The following is a 21018-nucleotide window of genomic DNA, read 5'->3' as shown; positions in this document are numbered from 1 at the left end:
ATAAAGTTTATCGATTATCTCTTAAATAATTTAAACTATAATCATAATTTTAATATATTAAAATTAATATTATATCTTTCACAATTATATAATAAATTATTTAATATATAAATTAAAAAATACTAATTAATCTAAACCCTAAACCCTTATCCCCTAAACCATAAATCATAAAATATAACTCTAAAATCCTAAACCCCTAACCCCTAAACTTTAAATCCCAACCCTTAAACAATAAACTATAAACCGTAATTCCTAAACCCATAATCCATAAACCTTAAAATAGTAACTCTTAAACTTTAAACCCTAAATCATATACCCTAAACTATAATCATAATTAATTCAATATTTTAAAATTAATACTATCTATCTTACGATTATATAAATTAAAAAACAATCAGTCATGTACCAAGAACACTATAATCATTATTTTAATAAATAAATTATTTATAAATAATTTAAACTATAATCATAATTTTAATATATCAATTTAATATTATCTCTTTTACAATTATATAAGAAATTATTTAATATATAAATTTAAAAACTAATTAATTTAAACCCTAAATCTTAAACCCCTAACTCTTAACCATCAACCCCTAACCCTTAACCCTTAAACCTTAAACCCCAGCCCTTAATCTATACCCTTAAACCATAAACCGTAACCCTTAAACCATAAATCTTAAACCATAAAGTGTAAACCATAACCCCTAAACTCATAATCCATAAACCTTAAAATAGTAACTCCTAAACCTTAAACTCTAAATCATATACCCTAAACAAAAAACCTTAAACTATAGAGACAATTAATTCAATATTTTAAAATTAATACTATCTCTTTTACGATTATATAAGAGATTATTTAATATGTAAATTAAAAAACACTCAGTAATGTACCCAAAAAACTTTAAAATTATTTTAAATAATAGTATTTTAATTTTTTCATTTTTAACAAATATTTTTCTATTTTTTTATTTCAAATTATTTCTACGTGTCATTATTTCAAATTTATCCATTTTTAACAAATATTCAATTAAAAATAAATTGAATTTTAATTAATATAAATAAACAAATTAAATAGTAATTAGACAGATAAACTGTTTTTGTGGCGCTTTCCCAAAAACGCCACTAAAGACTAGAGCATTAGCGGCGCTTCTCCAAAAACGCCGCTAAAGCCTAGAGCATTAGCGGCGCTTTCCCAAAACCGCCGCTAAAGACCAAAGCATTAGCGGCGCTTCCCCAAAAACGCCGCTAAAGACCAGAGTATTAGCGGCGCTTCCCCAAAAACGCCGCTAAAGACCAGAGCATTAGCGGCGCTTTTCCAAAAACACCGCTAAAACCCTGAGCATTAGCGGCGCTTTTCTAAAAAACACCGCTAAAGCCTCAAATGGTCAATCTTTAATGGCGTTTTATGTAAAGCGCCGCTAATGCTCGATTTTTAGCGGCGTTTTTACCTAAACGCCACTAAAAATACCGCTAAAAGCCTGTTTTGGTGTAGTGTCTTTGCCCATGAAAATAGGGCACATTTCATTCCAATCATTTATCTTTACAGAAAGCATCCACGGTAAAAAAAAATAGTTTATTATATATGATTTTAAAGCTTGGATTATAGGTTTAACTTAGTTCAAAATTGATAGGAGAGACTTCTTTTCTCTCCCCACCATAATAGGTATTCCTAAATGTTTCTGGGTATTGGCTACAATTTGAATGTTGCATAGTTGTCACATGTATCTTTTGCTCCTCCTACGACTTTTTTTTCCAGGAATCACAGTTTGAAAATAAAATTGATGACGAGATGTGTTATAATTTTTTTTTTATTTTCATGTGTTTCTTTTAACGCTTGTGGTTCAAGTGATTGGGACACCGTTTAGTTGACTGAGGTTTCAACCTCTCCAGAACTTTTTTTTCCATTTAAAAAATATATAATTTAATATTATTTTTAAAAATTCAAAAAATCTAGCAACATTAAAAAATTCTAAAAAAATAAAATAAAATATATAATTTATTTTTAAAATTATAAAAAATAAATTTGAAATTATAATTATACGAAAAAAATTAAAGAATTATAAAATTTTAAGGGAGGAATTATTGTTAAAAAGTTTCAAAATTTTCTCATATAGATGACAACAAACCACATTTTACTATAGGGTAAATGTATATTTTAGTACACTAAACTTTGGTTATTTATATCTAGTTAGTATTTAAAAAATTTTTTAATCTAATTGACACTTGAACTTAGAAACCGTTAATTAAGTTGATATTTTGTTTAGATATATGGTTGACGTTATTAATTTTTGTGTTGACAATAAAATAGTGACACATGTCTTCAAAATTTGAATATAGTTTTTAGAATTAAAAATATTTTTTTTATTTCACGCATGTAATAAATCTAAACAAATGGATGTCCAAATTTAGATGAATCTAGAAGTCCTCAATTCCCGGGCGATCGCACCAAAAATTTGAGTTCCTTTTAGATTTCCTTCTTGATCAATGACAACGGCAGCATTGCCATCATATCGTATTATCATCATATTGTCGCGTTTGAGTTCTTTACGAGTACTTACAATTACAGCTCTAATCACTTCTGATCTTTTTAGAGGTGTATTTGGTATTGTTTCCTTGATCACAACAACAATAACGTCACCAATATGAGCATATCGGCTCCTATGACTCGAATACACATCAATTCTCGGGCCTCGCTTTTATCTACTACATTCAAATGGGTCTGAAGTTGAATCATTTTTTAAATCTCTTTTTTCAATGTAACAAAGGACGAAGAAAAAAGGAAATATTGTTTGTTAAAAAAAATGGAAACTTGCAATTGTTTTTTTATTCCCAAGACAAGACTTCTTTCCTTTGGTTCTATATTCTTATATTGAAATAATGAATTGAGTTTTTATAGGCATTTTTTACGCTGCTATTGAAATAGCCTTTCTGGCTATATTTTCAACTACTCTGCTCATTTCATAAAGTATTCTACCCGATTTAACAATTTGTTTAAGTTCATTCTAAACGCATATTTTTTTTAGCAATTTTGTATCCTTTTTTATAATTTAAAAAATATAATATAAAAACTTAATATTTTTAATTTTACATGCAACCTAGACAAATGAATGTCTAGATTCAAAGTGATATAGATGTCTATTTGTCTAAGTTCATTCTAGCATGCATTTTTTTAGTCATTTTTTATATATAATTTAAAAATAATAACATAAAACTTATATCTTTAGATAAAACTTATATCTTTAGAAAAGCTTCCAAATATTTTTAGGAATTTGTGATTTAACCTCGAAGAGTATGATAGATTTACTATTAGGTGATAGATAAACAGATGACAACAACTGTGTTGTCGGGATAAGATCTCATCTTGATGTCTTAAATGAAATCAAGATCACCTAAAGAGGATCAATAGTGAGTGTTGAGAGAAAGCGTATGCTTGTTCATATAGTACAACATCACAAACTTTTCTCTTTAGAATTTTATGATTTTAAAGGAAAATATTATAGAATTATAATTTTTGAAATTAAATTAAAAAAATAAGATTTTTTTTATTTTTTATTTTTTTGAAACTATTGTTAAGAAAAATTCGAAAAGTAGGAAAATGATCATTTAGCTATAGTTTAAAGGTCAAATTAGTTATTAACCCTTTGAGTTAACATGTCATGTCATCATTTTGTTATGGGAGTAATGGAAGTTAACAGGGGAGTAGCTAAAATGCAATAACTCGATAACATAACTTTAGAAAGTTAAGAGATTGAAACATAATTATAATTAAAGGTTAGTGATTATTCATGTAATTTACCCATTAAAAATGTACATATAATTAAGGCTAAATGGTTAAGCCCTTAAACTCCCCCTCCCAAATCTATTAAACCCTTATATTTTTTTCACACCCTTAAACATTAAAATTTCAATCAATTAAGTCCATTGACCATTAAATTTAATGGTCATCAAAGAGTAACAACTACCATTTTTTGGGTTATTTTTGTCATGTGGCATGCCAAGATTATGCATGGCAAAAAAAATGATATTTTTCACTAAAATCATAAAAAATTAAGAAAATCATTAAAAATTAGAAAAATGAAAAAAATCATAAAAATATTATAAATGACAAAAAATTCTATAAATTATAAAATATATATTAAAAATTACAAAGATATTAAAAATAAAAAACTATAATATATTAAGAAAAATTAAATTTTGTAAAAATTAAGAAAAATATTAAAATATTAAAATATTAAAATATTAAAAAATTAATAAAAATTAGAAAATATTTAAAAATATAAAAATAAAAAATACATGAAAAACTATAAAAAACCATTTTTTTCTTTTGTAGACTAACCATAGTTAGCATGACAACATCTATTAAAAATTATAAAATATTTATTTAATCATTGAAACTATCAGTTATGCTCAACCACCACAAACCTTCCTAAAGTTTGCATCTTTTTATCCATTGTTGATGATACGGAAGTGTTTTGAGATGCAAACTAAAGTGGAAAAATGGGTTGTGGAGACAAGTGATAGCTGAGGTATATAAAATTGTAGATATTATATATATATATATTTGTTTTATATTTTTTTCACTTTTATTTATTTTTATAATTTTTATATTTTTGATTTTTATATTTTTAAATATATTTAATGAAATATGTAGATTTTTGTCTTGCCATAATCTTAGCATATTTTAAAAGAATTTCAAAAAATTCAAAATTCAAAAGATTTTTTTTTTAAAGTTATCCATATCAATCACATGGATTACCATTACTGCCACATAGGCTATCAAATCAATGTGTTGTTTTTAATAGTTGATCAAAATTTTTATTCAAAAAGTAATTCAATAAAAATTTAAAAGTTAAGGATTAAAGTGATAAAAGAAGGCTTTGAAAAACGTAATAAAATTTACAATTTATAATTTAAAATTCAAAATAAATCATAATAAAAGAAGGCAATTCAATTAAAATTTAAAATTTAAAATTTAAAATTCAAAATAAATCGTAATAAAAGAAGGCTTTGAAAAACGCTCTCGATGTCTAGTGCTTCTGCTTCTCTTTCTCTATTAGCCATGGTGGAGGATAAAGCTACTAAGAAGGTTTGTATGAGATGTGACCAGTCTGGTATTGAGGAGCCGGTAATGGTTATGGAGGATACAGAAACTCCCAAAGGACTTGAGGAAAAGCCTCATGAGAGACTGTCTTTCAAAGATATATTAGTTGGTTCTTTGAAATCATTGGGAAAGGTTGTGCAAGGAAGTGAGAAGAACGACTTGTAGTTACTGGAGAGTGATGTTTCCATTGGAACAGAAGATGGTTTACTTTCGATAAGGTTCTCTGAGCGGGTTCACCAAGTTTTACACAAAAGTATGGCTAGAACGATTGTTGTCAAGTTATTGGGTCGGAAAATTGGAATTTAGACTTTGTCTAATAGAATTTATCGTCTCTAGAAACCTTCCACCCCCGTCAGTATTATGGATTTAGAAAATGATTATTTTCTGTTGAAATTTCAGGAGGAAGTAGATTATGTTAGGGCCCTTACAAAAGGACCATGGATCGTGTTTGGGCAATACCTAACGGTTCAACAATGGTCACAATATTTTTCTACTTCTTAGCCTAATCCTTCAAATGTGGTGGCCTGGATTTGTTTTCCGGGTATCTCGGGTTTCATATACCAACAGAGCACTTTAACAAAGATAGGTGAAATGGTGGGACATGTCATAAAACATGATGATCAAATGGGTAGTGCACAAAGAAGCTAATTTGCTAGGATGGCTGTAATCCTGGACATTAATAAACCTCTTATCTCTAAAATAAAAGTGGATGGACGTATTCAACGGGTTGAGTATGAATCACTTCCAAATGTTTGTTTTTTATGTGGATGCTACAGGTATTTGAAAGATATGTGTAATGTTGGATTGGAACATGAAGAACAAAATGGTGAAGGAGTACAATCTTCTGTGGTTGTTGGAGAATCATCTTTAACAAATAGGGATGTTGAAATTGAAAATTTTGGACCTTGGATGTTAGTTGATCGCCGGAGTAAGAGGACTGACTAGAAGCAGAATGTTGATCAGGAAGCTAAGACAGGGGCAGATTTTTTGGGATCTAGGTTTAATCCATTACAAATTTTAAGGGAAAATAATTAGAGAAATAGGGAATCTAATCCCATTAATTTTGCTAACTTACAAGGAAAATAAATTTCCATGTATAATAATCCTTTGGGAGAGGATCTCCCAATGCACAAAACTGTTTTGAATTTGGGAGTGAATTTCTCCAGTTCGGGCTTGGGGCCTGTTTTGACTAGTGGGTTTGGAATGAAAGCTAAAAATGGTGAAGTTGGTGTCTGTTGAAAAACTGATCAAGAATTTATTGATGAATGAGAACTAACAGTACATTGAGTGAGTAAAACTATCAGTCTATCTTTACTCATAAACTCATTAGTTTTTATAGATTGTCTGCTAACTAACTAACTAACTAACTAACTAACTAACTTATGTATACTAAGTCTAACTACCCGGCTAACTGTTTGCTTTCTTCTCAACACTCCCCCTCAAGTTGAGGGTTGGTACAAATCTTTAACCCCCAACTTGGGCACCAAATATTAATGGTGCTTGATTCCAATAGCTTTAGTCATCAAATCTGCAAGCTGTTTAGTCGTCCCAATATGTTGCATCTGAATCAAGCCTTCTCCAATTTTATCTCGTACAAAATGACAATCAATTTCTATATGTTTAATGCGTTCATGAAAAACAGGGTTTGCTTCAATCTGTAGTATTGCCCGACTATCTAAAAAAAGTACAGACTTGTCAAGCTGACTAAGACAAACCTCTTTTAACAAGCCATCCAACTAAATAACCTCTGCTGCTATTGCTGGCATGCTTCTATATTCAACCTCTGCTAACAATCGAGAAACAATAGTTTGTTTTTTTTCCATGAAACGAGAGAATCTCCAAGTTTAACACAAAAACCAATGACAGATCGTTTGGACATGGGACATGAAGCCCAATCAGAATCACAAAAGGCAATAAGTTGTGGTTTACTAGATGCAACCAACAGGATACCTTGACCATGATTTTTTTATGTATCGAACCACCCAAAAAGTAGATTCCAAATGAAATTTTTTGGGTTTATGCATGAACTGGCTTAAGTGTTGAATTGCAAACATTATGTCTGGTCGTGTATTGGTCAAGTATAGTAACCTTCTTAGAAGTCGTTGATATGCTGCAACATCATTAATCAATTCATCCCCATCAGCCCTCATTTGCATAGGTTTATCATACTCAATCGAAGTGAGTTTCTGATTTTGTTCAAGAGGCGTACTCACTGCTTTCGCTTCTCCTAACCCGACATTAGCTATAAACTCCAACGCATACTTCCGTTGATTCAACACAATCCCTTCACTTGATCTCATAACCTCTATTTTAAGAAAATACTTCAACGCACCTAAGTCTTTCATCTTGAAATTTTGGTGTAGGACCTTTTTTAGCTCATTTATCATACCAATGTCACTCACTGTGATTAGCAGATCATCAACTTAGACAAGTAGGATGACTATATTTCCCTCTTGTCTTTTGCAAAACAAGGAATAGTCATATTTGCTTTGTATGTAACCTCATTGCAGCAATGCCTCAGTAAGTTTTAAATTCCATTATCGAGAAGCTTGTTCCAAACTGTATAATGATTTGAGCAGACGACACACATTGTGCTCCCCCTGTGTGCGAAAACCATCAAGAATGTACATATAAACCTCTTCACACAAATCTCATTGCAAGAAGGCATTGTAAACATCCATTTGGCAAAGGGGCCAATCATGCATGGCAGCTAAACTAACAACAGTCTGAACGGTGACATGCTTAACCACAGGGGAAAAAGTCTATTGAAAATCAATTCTAGCCTGCTGATTGTATCCTTTCCCTACCACTCGAGCTTTAAACCATTCAATGGAGCCATCAGAGTTAAACTTGATCTTATAGACCCATTTGCACCCAATAGGAACCACACTAGTAGGTAAAGAAACAACCTCTCATATACCATTGGCTTCCAAAGCCTGAATTTCTTGTTGCATAGCATCGACCCCATCTTGGATCCGAGATGGCCTTAGCATATGTTTGGGGTTCAGTCAGAGAAAATTAGTGGCTACAAATAGCTGAGTGTGAACAGGTAAATGCAACGAGGAATAAACATGAGAAATATGATATGAACCTACAGTAAGGGAAGAAGAAGATTGGTTGAAACAGACGTAATCTCTTATCCAGGCAGGTGGCTTGATAGACCGTGTGGTGCGTTGTAAGGGGGGAAGAGAAATTGGTTCAGTAGCAGTTGGTAAGGTTTGGAAAGAAAAAGGTGCTGGCAAAATAGGTGATGGGGAATGGATAGGAATGGAAGGCAAAGGCTCTAGATGAAGAAAAGTAGAGCTATCAATTGTAGGGAAAAACAAAAAATGTTTTGTAGGAAAGGCAAAAAGAAGCACGGTCTTATGAAATACAACATCGCGATTAACAAAGAAATTTTTAGTTTCAAGATTGAATAACAAGTAACCTTTCTGAACATGAGAATATCCTATAAACACAGAAGGAATGGCATTAGGAGAAAATTTATCATGATAACTGGGTGTGGCAGCATAACAAAGACATCCAAACACTTTTAAACAAGAAAGATCTGAAGGTTTATCATATAAAAGTTTAAAAGGACTCTTCCAATTTAAAAGAGGAGTAGGTAGTCGATTTATCAAAAAAACATGCAGTTAACACACATTCACCCCAAAATTTACTAGGCATATGAGACTAAAATTTAAGCGACCTAGCAACATCAAGCAAATGTCTATGTTTTCGCTCAGCAACTCCATTTTGCTAAGGAGTATGAACACACGAACTTTGATGTACAACGCCTAACAGAGTAAAAAATTTGTTGCACTCAGTCTTAAAAGCTTCATACCCCATTATCACTATGAACAAATTTGATGCTATTGGAAAATTGGTTCTTAACCAAGGCAAAAAATTGTTTGAGATATACAAGAGCATCACTTTTATATTGTAACAGATACATCTACGTCATCCTAGAGTAATCATCAACAATGGTTAAAAAATACCTATGGCTACTATGAGTAGAAACTCAATAGGGTTCCCACAAAACTATATCAATAAGGGAAAAAATAATATCGACATGAGACGTGCTTATGGGAAATGGAAATATAGTTTATTTAGCAAGAGGACACACAGGACATTGTTGTATGCTATCACTATTTGAAATTGTGCAAGGAAGATTAAGCACCTTATTTAATCTTGAAACAGAAGCATGGCCAAGTCTAGTGTGCCAAAGAAATGATGGTTCAATAGATGTAACAGATGCAACGGATAGAGTCAGAGTCATACTAGTCTGCCGAGGCAGTTCGAGAATGTAAAGACCACCTCGCTCCCTACCAATCCCCCTTATCTTTCCACTTGAGAGGTCCTGTATAAGGCAAAAATAAGGGTAAAACAAAATAACACAATTGAGATCATTAGTAAGTTTAGAAATAAAAAAAAGCTTATAATGGAAATTTGGAACATAGAGAACTTTGGTAAGCTGAAGACTAGGTTTAATAGTACAGGTGCCAACATGAGAAATTTAAATAGAAGAGTCATTTGGGAATCGAACATAGGGTGAATACGATGCACATGCAACAGGAGATTCTAAGAATTGGAAATCAGAAAGCATGTGGTCAATAGCTCCAATATCCATAATCCAATTTTGACCAACATCAACCATACCTGCTAGGCTTGCAACAACTTCAACTGTAGGCTCTTTCTTCAACAAACTCAAAATTTGCTAATATTGTATCTGAGTAAACACAGGTGCTTGTGGACTAGACATACCAACATCACCAGTCATTTCATTGCCACTTGTAGGATTATTAACAGAAACATTGTTCATTACGGATCCAGAAACATTGTTTGTCTTCTTCTTAGTGAACTTAAAATCTGTAGAGTAACCAATTATCCTATAGCAATTTTTCCTTTTATGCCCTTTAATCTTCAAATGATTGCAGGTTCCAGTAAAATTTTTCTTTTGTACCATGTGTGCTGAGTGAAAAGAGACCGGATCAGACCTAATAGTACTGGAGCTATGTTGCCTCTATGACTCCTCTTGCACAAGCATAAAGTATGCATGACTGACAAATGGTAATGGGTTCATTAACAAGATTTGACTACGCACCGCATTATATGTTTCATTCAATCCCATTAGAAATTAGAATAGACGCTGTTGTAAAATATGCTCAACATTCTGTCTTGATTGTACACATCCACATGAAGGAAAAGGCACAAGAGCATCGTATTCATCCCAGAACATTCGTAACTTAGTAAAATACACAGAGATGGAAGCAGCACCTTGAAGATACGAGGTGATTTCACGATGCAAAAAATAGATTATAAAACTATTAACTTTCTGAAACTTTTCACCAAGATTGTTCCACATCGCTGCTACGCTAGACGCAAAAATGATCCTTGCCAAGAGCTCTCTGCTGGTTGTATTCAAAATCCAAGACAAGACAATGGCATTACACCATTCCCATTGATAGCCCATCTCATCTGGTAATGAATCCTTAGAACAAGTACCGTCTACAAACCCCAATTTATTTTTGGCCAACAACGCGATTTTTATGGTCCGGCTCCAAATATTATAATTTTCAACTCTAGACAACTGGTGAGACACCAACAGGGTACCTGGAGTATCAGAAGGATGCAGGTAAATGGGATAATTAAAATCAATAATTGATTCAGAGGGAGTCACCATGATTCAAAACCTCCGCTGGTGAAAATAGAAAACGATGAGCAAGAACAGGAAGAAACACTACAGACGAAGAGTGCCCTAGATTAGCAACCAGACTTTGCCTAATAACTATATTTGGGCCAGTAGAAACCAATAAAAATGAGCTTTGTCAATCAACTTGTAGAACCCAAAACAAACTAAGTCTAACTAGCAATATGGAGTAAATTGGAATGACCAGAAGCAGTACCAAATAACCATGAATAACCGAAAAGAAAACAGTCATGAACAATCAGAAAAACAATGATCATCGGAGCTCCGATACCATGTTAAAAAACTAATCAAGAATTTATTGATGAATGAAAACTAACAGTACATTCAGTGAATAAAACAATCAGTCTATCTTTACTCATAAACTCATTAGTTTTATAGGTTTTCTGCTAACTAACTAACAGACTAACTTATGCATACTAAGTCTAACTATCCAGCTAACCGTTTGCTTTCTTCTCAACATTGTCCAAGCCTAGAAGCAATCCAAGACAGCAAGCCTAAGTTTTTATAATCTTGTCTCGGTGGAGACAGGTTCTTTTGCTGGGTCCTTGAATGAAGTCAGCCCTTTTGATGGTCTCCCTCAAGCAAAGATGCAGGGGCACTTAAGTGATATTCTGTCGCAAGCGATGGTGGAAGGAAATTCTAGTGAGTCTTCTGTTTCTTTAAAGCATTATGGACATCTCGTTTTGGTAGAAAAAGTAGGTGTTACTACCCTAAACCCAAATGACTACACAATAGTTAATTTTATTGAGAATAAAAATCCCAATTCTACTACAGTTTTAGATGAAATAGGTAACATTTTGAGGAAGTTGGAAAATCACCGTTCTAGGTGACACTCTTCAAAAATGGGTGAGAAGAAAAATCTTAAAATTTTGACAAACCTGATGAAAGGAAAAAAGGAGTAAATTTAAGTCTCGAGCACAGAATCGAATTCCTATAGCTAAAGTAGTGAATTTGATGGTTAACAAACTTGATGATGGAGTTTCAAAAGAGGAGTTAGGCATAAAGAATGAGGATAATTTTACTGTTAAAAATGTGTCCAATTTGGATGTTTGAAAAGGGATGGGTTCTTCTTTTATTTTTATTTATTATGATGCCGAATTTATTTGCTTGGAACTATCAAGGTTGCGCGAACTCGAAATTTGTAAGGGTCGTTAAAGATTATTTTTCTAAGTTTAGAGTTGATGTTGCTGCTTTCTTTGAGACTAAAGTTAGTGGTACAAAAGTTGATGGGATAATTGCGAAAATTAGTATAGAACGATCACATCGGATTGAAGCTTGTGGTTTTACTGGGGGTGTGTGGGTTTGTTGGAATAATAATATTTTTCTTGATATTCTTATGAACGACCTACAATTTGTTCATTGTTGTTTGAAAAATGTGAGAGGATCTTCAGATATTTCGGTGACATTTGTTTTATGGGTATCCTGACAAACAGAAACATAAGAGTTTATGGGATAATCTTGGTATTCTTGCTCAATCTGTTGATGGACCTTGGGTTTTCCTTGGGGATTTCAATTCTATTTTTCTTTTGGAGAAAAAACAAGGAGGCAACCTATTTATTTTGGTTGTAAGTTATTTTTTAAATTTTTGCAGAATAATGGTTTGAGGGACCTTGGATTTAAGGGACCTCAATTTATTGAGAGAAAAGGGGCGACTTTCGAGAGGCTTGACAGAGCTATTGGGAATAGTGGGTGGTGCAGGACTTTTCCTGAGGCGATTGTTCTCCATCTTCCTCATTTAAAATAAGATCATAGACCTATCTTGCTGCCTTTAACTTCTCCCAAAAAGGTTTGAGCTTATAGGCCTTTTCGGTTCTTAGCCCTTTGGGTTGGTCATCCTTTATTTGCACAATTTGTGAAAGAAAATTGGAGTTCTAAGGCATACGTTATTAGTAACATCAAATCCCTTACCATGAATCTAAAAAAGTGAAATTTCAAAATTTCTGGTCATATCATCAGAAGAAATCGAATGCTCGCTTCTCGCATTAGAAAAATCTAAGTTTTTTTTAGATCAAAAGCATTCGAGAGCCCTCTTGGATCTTGATTGTAAGTTGAGATACAAGTATGAGAAGACTCTTGAAGAGGAATAGCTTCTTTAGAAACAAAAATCGAGAGTGGAATGGATTCAGTTTGGAGACCAAAATACAAATTTTTCTCATAATAAAGCCTTTGTCAGAAGGGGTTTTAACAAAATTTTGGCTTCAAAGATTAAAGATCAATAGTGTTATGATAAGGATGTCCTTTGAGAGGAAGCAGTTAGGTTCTTTTCTACTTTCTACTCTTTAGATAATCATTTTATTGGAAGGTTCCTTTTATATGGATGTTTCCCAATGTTGGATTTTCTACAATGGATGTTCTTGCGGCCAATGTGACTACTGAGAAAATCAAAAATGCTTTGTATAGTATGGGTTCCTTAAAGGCTTCAGGTCCTGATGGTTTTCATGCCTTATTTTATCAAAGTTAATGGGATACGGTTGGTGCAGATGTCTGTAATTGGGATCAGAGAGTGCTTTCTGATCAATCCATCAACAGTAGTATCAATAAGACCTTCTTGGTTTTGATTCCTAAAACTAAAGTGCCTAAATCTATGGCTCAATTCTGACCAACCAGCTTTTGTAATATTTTTTACAAGGTTGTCACGAAAGTTATTGTGAATCTTCTAAAGCCAGTTTCCCTTCACTTATTACGCCAAATCAGGTTAGTTTTGTAGCGAAAAGGTAGGTTATTAATAATATTATCATTGCTCAAGAGGTTGTACATTCGATGTGTATAAAAAAAGGGAAGAAAAAATGGACGACCATCAAAGTTGATCTTGAGAAGGCTTATGATAAGCTCAGGTGGGACTTTATCGAATACACCTTGTCGGATGTTGGTTTCCTCTCGAATTTGTTCAGAATTATTATGGAATGTATTAGGACAACATCCATGCAGATTCTATGGGATGGAAAGCCTTCAGTTGGATTTTTTCCAAGTAAAGGAAATAGAAAAGGATGTCCGATGTCTCCTTTCATTTTTGTGTTGTGTATGGAGAAACTGGGGCAACTTATTCATAGAAGTGTAGAGAATAAAGCTTGGAAACCTATTCTGTTAGGCAAGAATGACCCTCTTTTATCGCACTTATTCTTTGCTGATGGCCTATTCTTATTTGTAAAAGTGGATATAGATCAGGCTAGGAACATAACAAATGAGCTCAACATTTTTAGAGTTGCTTCGGGTCACAAAGTTAGTGAACTAAAAACCACTATCTTCTTTTCAAACAATATTGATCATATCTTTACAAATGATATTTCTAGTGTCCTTAGTTTTCACCAAACTGAGGACTTGGGTATTTATTTGGAATTGCCTTTATTTCATAGACGTATAATGACCAATACTTTTAAGTTTGTGGTGGAAAAGGTGAAATGGAAATTGGATAATTGGAATGCTAAAATGGTTTCTATAGAAGGAAGGGTAACACTTGCTCGATCCATTTTGTTATCCATTCCCAACCACTTCATACAAACTGTAAAAGTTCATTCTAGCATTTGCACTGAAATAGAAAGGATAGCTCAGAATTTTATTTAGGGGAGTTCTGTAGCTACCAAGAAAACATCTTTGGTAAAATGGGGGATGTTTGTCAACCTTTGCCTAATGGGGGTCTTAGGATTCGTTGTCTCAAGGATCAGAATGAGACTTTCCTATTAAAATTATGTTTTAATCTCTTAGCTGATGATCAAGCACTGTGGGCAAGAGTTCTATAATCTAAGTATAAGCTCTTGGAAGTATGCCCTGAGGAAATTTCTAGAAGTAATTGTTCTTTTGTGTGAAGATCCCTTTCCAAGGTTTGACCTCTTTTGCGTCAAAGTATTCTTTGATTGATAAGTCTATCACTCTTTGCGAGGTTGTGAATATGGAGGGTAATTGGAATTGGGAACATTTACGGTGCTTTTTGAATGATGAAATCTTATCCCTCATTGGTGACATTTTGACCCCGAATTCTCTTGTAGGCCCTAATGGTATTGTATCAAGCTAGAGTTCTAATAGAAATTTTAGTATTAAATAAGCCTATCACATGCTTATAAAAAATTCGTTAAATCTGTCAAAAGCAAAATGGAAGCTTGCTCAATCTTTAAATGTCCCACAATATGCTCATCAGTTTATTTAGGTGGTGCTTAATGAACGAATCCTTACTAATAAGGAACGGTGTAAGAGAGGCTTCGTTGATGATTACTCGTGCAAACTTTGCAGAAATGCCAAAGAATCTTGTCTTCATGTGTTGCGTGATTGTAGCTTTGCTAAAGAAGTATGGAAACAATTAATTCCCAAGAGGATTTCAAACCAATTCTTTTCTTCCTCGCTGGAGGTATGGTTATCTACCAACTTGCAAAATCCTTTTGATGTTAATTTTCAGGATGTAGATTGGTCACCTCTTTTTGGCGTTGTTTGATTGAGGATTTGGAAACATTGGAACTTATATGTATTCCAAAACATCCCATTTAACATTTTTAGTGTGATCAACTCTTTGTGGGGGTGGGCATGTTCTATCAAGTGGGGACAGGTTTCTATAGGGAAAATAATATGGGCCAAAGTAGAGAGCAGATATGGTCTCCTCCGCCAATGGGATTTTTTAAACTGAACACAGATGGTGCTCGTAATCCAAACTCGGGGCTTGCTTGTTTGGCAATAGTAACAAGGAATGAGCAAGGTAGATGGATATGGGAAGTAGGAATAAATATTGGGAGTTGTAGTGTTCTTCAAGTTGAACTTTGGGCCATTTTTTACAGGCTCCAATTAGCTTGGGAGGCTAAACGGATGAATACTATTATAGAAACAGGTTGTGCCTTGGCTATCAAAGGTATCCATGGTGATCATAAAGGACATTCCAATAGGGACTTGATTTTGCAGATCCAAGAACTGTGTAGGTAGGAGTGGATGGTGCTCATAAAACAGGTACCTAGAAAGGTGAATTTTGCTGTTGATATCTTAGCAAAGTTGATGAAATATTACCCTTTCAGTGCAAATCTTTCTTATACCCCCTCATTTGGTTAATGAACAAGTTAGGTTTGATAGATGTGCTTGGTTTTCCAATCGGGTTTCTACTCATAGTTTGTAATTAATACTTTTTCTTGTTACAAAAAAAAAGAACTGATGAAGAATAGAATCAAATTGATTAAAAAAAGTGTTTTCTTGTTACAAAAAAAAAGAACTGATGAAGAATAGAATCAAATTGATTAAAAAAAGTGTTAAGGATTAAATTTAGAATTGTAACTTTTTTTATCTGAATTACTTAAATTCCCCCAACTTAACTTTTTTGATAGAATAGCGAGACTGGAATCAATTAAAATTTTCATTGAACCAACTTTCTACACCTTGCGGACAGCATATTGAACCAAATTGCTTGCAATATTAAAGGTAAATTTACAAAATTAATATTAAAATAAGAGTGAGTGTTTGGTACATTTGTATTGTATTCTTTCCACAGGCAATAATTTGATATATGTTTTTTTAAAATATTTATTTTTTAATATATTACTATTGATGTGAGCTTGCCTACGAACCAAATGGAGAACGAACAAGAAGCCATCAAGCTGCCCATTGGTCCAATAACGCGAGCTAGAGCTAAACGATTCAAAGATGCTATTTTAGCAATGGTGGAACGGGTTGAGGAAAATGATAGCAAGGAGTTTAAAAAAGAGCTGAACATATTCAACTTCTTTGAAGCTGAATTTCGTTCTAGCTAATTAATTTGATGCTGGAATTTAGACCATTTAAATAAACATTTAAATAAGTTTCATTATAGCTTTTAAATATGTCTTAATTAATTTAAGTGTTTAATATGTCTTGATTTAGTTAAATTAAAGATGTCTTGATGTCATTTAGTTTGTCTAAATTATTACATGTTTTAAATTTGTCCAGCCGAATTTATGTGTTATGATTTGTTAATATTTAAGTTGTCTCAATGTTATTTAGGATGTTCACATTATACTTTAATTTAGTTCAGCTGAATTTGCTTGAAATTAATTAAGTTCATGTGTGTTTTTAGGTGCAGCCGAATTTGAAGATGAATTGGGTAGATTCATGCATGGAGATTCAATGAATTTGAAGATGCATGTGCAGCTGATTTAATGCATTAAAGCTGATTAATCTTTGGAGTTTTTTTTCAAGGCAACTATTCAGCCAAAGTGACCAAGCTTTTCATCTTTTCAAGGTTGGCCGATTCTCTTCTCAAGGAAGTATAAAGGCTGTTCACACTATGGCTGTTCGGTTCAGCCATGTTCACACCTCATGGCCCTTCAAAACCATCCGTTCACACTTCTAAATGGCTGTTCAAATTGCCAATTAATGCTGGTAATTTTTCAGCAATAGTTGCTTCATGAATGACCCCATTATGTTCATTGATCGAACCTAGCCTATTCATGCACATCCAAGATGTTCAAGGTGCATTTTCCCATCTAGAAGATGACCATTGGAGCTCTCATTCAGCCGAATCTACATGGGCTAATAATTTTGCATTCATGCTGAATTTTAGTTCATTATTTACTTAGAAACTAAGTCTTGAATTTGTCCATTCGGCTACTAGTAGAAAGGCTATAAATAGTTGTTAAATTTCTTGTAAAAGGACTTTTGACAAATCTCTGAATGAAATATCATTTTAGTGAGGCAATTCACTCTCTTTATTCTTCAAAGCTCAATTGACTTATCTTTACGAGTGGCGTCAATCTGACTTTGTTTTCGAACTTATCACCATAAGGTGTGGCGTTCCAACTATACCGAAGGTTCCTATTTTGCTAAATAGAGGGTCTCGATTTTATCTACCATTTCTTTCCTTTTCTTTGAAACCTTTAAGCCCGGGTCCTTATTTGTTAATAAGGGTTCGTTCTTGTTTCATTGGAAACCATTTATCCCCATTTTGCTTCCTAATTCATTTAAAACCAATATAACTCATCTTATTGAATTTTGAACTAAATCGACACTACCTAAATTCGATCGGGAACATAATACGACTCATCACATCATCCGAATCGAGCTCGTATCAACTATATCCTTAAAGGACACTTATCAACTCCCTGTCTTGCTTATGGAATTTAAAAACTCTACTCCCAGTGTACCAAATGATTTCCCTTAAAATAATAGTTTATTATCCAAATAACATGATATCACTTTTTTTTGGCAAAAGGAAAAAATTATAGATCAATTATAAAGGAACAATAAAGTCATGAAGCCAAAATTTTACCATCATTTGCAATTTGATCAGCAATTTCGAAAGGTAATTCCTAAAAAACGTTAGAACCAAAAGGAAAATCTTTCATCAACCCAACCAGAGTATGAGCAACAGTATTTGCCTCCCTTGAAACATGCTAAATTTTCAACTTTTAATCTCTTCTACAAAGTTCCTAAATTCTCAAAAACAATCCCTTATTTATCTGTTTTTGGAGCCTACCATTAAGGGTTTCAACAACTAAAGCACAATTTGATTCAACAATTATATTATTTCATTTAGCAGACCAAGCTAATTGGAGACCATCATAAATTGTTCATAACTCAGCTTGTTTAACACTACATTTGTCAATATTTCTTCCAATCCCACAAATCCACCTACCATGTTCATCCTTAACCACTGGCCGAGGAGGCTAAGCCCGAGCATGGATTTCGTGCCCCATTTGAATTTAACTTAATAAAACCTATAGGTGGGGGAGTCCAAGTTTGATCACGAATCTGTCTTCTAGGATTTCCATCTGAGCATCCTGACATTTCCTTAATGGCTTTTGCCCAACACCATGCTAATTGAAGAACATGTATAGTATTGAACTGCTATATTTGGAACACACAAAAATTCCTTTGCTTCCAAGTCTTCCAACATATAATACCAAACAAGGTTTCCCAATTGACATAATTAAGAATTATGCTAAATTTATTCATCAAGTTTCTAGAAAACCAAGGCAACAAAGAACAAGAGAAAAAAACTATTCCTTACTCTCAAAGGAATAAGCTGTTTCCACACTTCTATTACTTTGTAATAATCCTGAAGTACATGTAAAGTTGATTCTTTAGCACCGTCACATAAACTGCAAGAAGGATTGTCAACCATACCTCTTCTACAACGTTCAAGGTTAGCGAGTAAACATTCTTTAATGACTAACCAAAGAAACTATCGAACATGCTAAGGGCCCAAAAAGGACCATACAAGCTTCTATTTGTTGTTCATTGATTGAAGAGAATATTTCATAAGAGTATTATAAGTTGATTTAATAGTAAAACTACCATTCATAGACCACTTTGAAATCAAAGTATCACACCCTACTAAGAGGCTCAGTGCTAGAATGCCTGCAATATAAGACATAATGTCATTATTCAAATAACGACCCAAGTAGCTCCTATTCCAATTACCATTAACAGTCGTCACCTCCCTGAGAGTAATAGAAACATCAATCAACTTGACATTAAAACATAAGTTAATTAATGGCTCGAGCTCCACAATCCAAGAATTAGTCCAGAATTTGATTAGACTTCCATCACCAATTGACCAAGCAAGGCTTTGACGAACAAGGGGCCAAACCTTAGCTAGAGATCTCTAGACAAATGAACATTGACTTTTAGAAATGTATGTTGGGAAATCATTCGTAATCTTATATTTAGCTCGAAGGACTCTGACCCATAAAGCATTCTAATTAGTAAGAAGATGGTAACCCAATTTAAGCAGAAAAACCTCATTTTTTTTCATTGAGACGTCGAAGACCAAGTCCACCATTGGAGAAAGGTTGAAAACAATGAAACCACTTTACTAAGGTTGGCTTATGACCAACAGCTGATTTCCCCCAAATAAAACCTCGGGCAAGCTTCTCAATTTTAGCGCAAACACTAACCGGAATCCTAGTAGTTTGCATAAAATAATTAGGGATAGATAAGAGGACTGACCTAACAAAAGTCACACGCCCTGCCATGGACAAAAAATTAGCATCGCAACTACCCAACTTTTTCTAAACCTTTTCAATGACAAAATTGAAAGTGTTTGTTGTCATTCATCAATGAAACAATGGCATGCCTAAATAGGATCCCAAATCATCATTCTCATCAAGACCAAGCACACAACAGATCTTAGTAACAACTCTTGGTTTGCATTTTTAGAGAAAAACACATTGGTTTTATCGGTATTCACTTTATGCCCTGAAGCACTCCCAAATGTGTTTAAAACATCCTTGATCATTTTTGCCTGGGCTACATTTGCTTCCGCAAACAAAAATAAATCACTAACGAAGAATAGATGCAAAATAGTCAAGCCATTCCTCCCAAGTGAAATGGGTTTCCAAGTTCTATCATCAACACCTTTATTAATAAGATGCTCGAGCCTCTCCATACAAAAGCATGAAGATGTAAGGCGAGCGAGGGCACCCTTGTCGAATACCTCTACTAGGAAGGAATTCATTCGAGAGACTATCATTCCAAATGATAAAAATTTTTAAAATTAAAAAAAAAGTTTAGGGCTAAAAATACAAAGTATTTAGAAAAAATACTATAAATGTTGAGGGCTAAAAAAGTTTAAAAAATTTAAAAACTAGTTGACACATAAACTGGTACAAATTAGTTTACTCAAACTAAAAAATCATTTGAACTGATAGTTGAATCGATTCTTATAATTTTATAATTTTTTAATTTTTTAATAATTTATTTGTTTTGAACTAATCAAGCCAGTTATTTTGGGAACCAATTGGTCAGGCTAGTTTGAATTTGGTTCAACTGCCTGTTTAATCGATTTTTTTAGCTTGGTTCAATACCTGATCGATTTTTGGTCGAACTAGTATGGTCCAATTTAGATAGCATTCAATTTTAATCTTTTTTATATTTTAATTTTTTAAAAATTTGTTTTTTTTAGTTTTAAAGATTTTTTACATTTCATAATTTTTTACTTTTAAAAATTATAATTTTAAAATTTTTACTTTTTTTTTAGATTTCTCAATGTCTATTGTGTGTATTGCTGAAAACATATCACTTTAATAAATAAAAATTAATGTATATTATTTAGATATTGAATTATTATTTTAATAACTAAAATAGCTACAAGCTTGAACAATCATAATGCATGCAGCTCTGATCAGAATAACCAAGAAATTTGGTTCAGGCACTAACCAACCAACATAGATGTTGTATCCTTAAATTATTTATTTTGCTTACTACACAAAATACATTGAAATATAATAAATTTGCAATTCCTTCTAAAATTCCTAGTGAATAGTATGCAGGACATTGTCTC

The sequence above is a fragment of the Gossypium hirsutum genome, chromosome D11, assembly GCF_007990345.1.
Source record: "Gossypium hirsutum isolate 1008001.06 chromosome D11, Gossypium_hirsutum_v2.1, whole genome shotgun sequence".
In the NCBI taxonomy this organism is placed as follows: domain Eukaryota; kingdom Viridiplantae; phylum Streptophyta; class Magnoliopsida; order Malvales; family Malvaceae; genus Gossypium; species Gossypium hirsutum.
The sequence above is the reverse complement of the archived record's forward strand: the minus strand, read 5'-3'. Positions refer to the sequence as shown.